We start from the raw sequence: 1,775 nt of genomic DNA on the forward strand, positions 1-1,775 counted from the left end.
AGCTAATATCACTTGTGGAGAATCATTGTTCATTTGGTGGGAGTGCTAATGAAGATCCCAACCAACATCTCACAAAATTCCTGAGAATTTGTGACACTGTGAAGACCAATGGAGTCCAGGAAGATGCCTATAAACTGCTTTTGTTCCCATTTTCACTTAGGGACAAAGCAGCTAAGTGGCTGGAATCATTTCCAAGGGGGAGTCTAACAACATGGGATGAGGTGGAAAGCAAGTTTCTGGCACGTTTCTACCCCCTACAAAAGGTCAATAGGCTTCGATCTGAGGTTCAGACTTTTAGACAACAAGATGGTGAAACTCTCTACGAGGCATGGGAGAGATTCAAGGATTTGACAAGGAAATGCCCACCGGACATGTTCCATGACTGGGTGCAATTGCATATTTTCTATGATGGACTCTCTTATGAATCAAGGAAGGCTGTAGACCATTCATCAGGAGGTTCATTGAACAGGAAAAAGACTGTGGAGGAAGCCATTGAAGTGATTGAAACAGTGGCTGAGAATGAGTACTACTATGCATCAGAAAGGCACAACACTAAGGGAGTCATGGAGCTAAACCATGTTGATACAATTCTAGCCCAAAACAAAGTGTTTGCCAAGCAACTAGCAGAGCTTACCAGGAAATTAGAAACAAAGCAAGTGGCTGCAATACACACACAAGATCAAGAGGAAGTAAGCATTGAAGGAGGTGATTGGGAAGAGGCCAACTATGTGGGAAACCAACAAAGGCAATCATATGATCCACATTCCAACACTTACAACCCAGGATGGAAAAATCACCCAAACTTTGGGTGGGGGAACCAACAAACCCAACCACAAAACCACAAACCTTACAACCACAACCAACATAACAATTCCACATACCAAAATTCCAACCAAAGATCATACCAAGCCACACAAAACACTTACTCCCAACCACCATATCATGGCCAAAATAATCAACCTACCCAACCTAATCCGAACCAACAATTTCAAGATCAATTAAACCGGATAGAAGGAATGATGGCAACCATGAGTCAAGACATAACCGAATTGAAAAGCTTCAGGGATGATGTGAGAGCTACCTTAAGGAACCATGGTGAAAAACTCAAGAGGATGGAGTCTCAAGTAGGAGAGTTATCTCAACAGGCCCCCAAATCAACTGCAGTGTTCCCTAGTGACACAGAAAAGAATCCAAAAGGGGAACAAAAGAGAGTGAGATGGGAAGAATGCAAGGCCATCACCATATTGAAGGAAGTCTCAGAAGAAGAAGGAATCAGACCCTCAAAACAGGAGCCAGAAATCTTGAAGGAAGGTATGGAGGAAGCTAAGCAGGAAAGTGAAACTGAGCAACAAGGAACTGCAAAAAGGCATGCTGGAAATATACCAACCAAAAGCACCATTTCCTCAGAGGTTAGGAGGAAGTGAAAAAGGGAGAACCTATTCAAGGTTTTTAGAGACATTTAAGTCTCTCCATGTCAATATTCCCTTTCTTGAGATTCTCCATCAAATGCCTACACACATCAAGTATTTAAAGGAATTGTTGAGCAAGAAAAGAGTTTTGAAGGGAGGACAAACGGTAACAATGAACAAAGAATGCAGTGCTCTCATCAAGAAGGACACAGTCTCTAAGAAAACAGACCCAGGAAGTTTTCGTATTCCTTGCATCATAGGAGAAACAAAAATTGACAGAGGATTCTGTGATCTAGGAGCTAGCATAAATGTGATGCCTCTAACTCTTATGAAGAGGCTACAACTGAATGAGGTGAGATCCACTGA

At 42.2% G+C, this 1,775-nt stretch overlaps 1 non-coding gene across 1 annotated transcript; it reads right to left on the minus strand.

Moving 5' to 3' along the window:
- Positions 1-269: 269 nt before the first annotated feature.
- LOC112730920 (small nucleolar RNA R71) lies at positions 270-373 on the minus strand. Its single transcript, XR_003166721.1, has one exon. It is a non-coding gene; the product is annotated as a small nucleolar RNA R71 (small nucleolar RNA).
- Between the last annotated feature and the right edge of the window lie 1,402 nt (positions 374-1,775).

The sequence above is a fragment of the Arachis hypogaea genome, chromosome 12 (genome assembly GCF_003086295.3).
Source record: "Arachis hypogaea cultivar Tifrunner chromosome 12, arahy.Tifrunner.gnm2.J5K5, whole genome shotgun sequence".
NCBI lineage: Eukaryota > Viridiplantae > Streptophyta > Magnoliopsida > Fabales > Fabaceae > Arachis > Arachis hypogaea.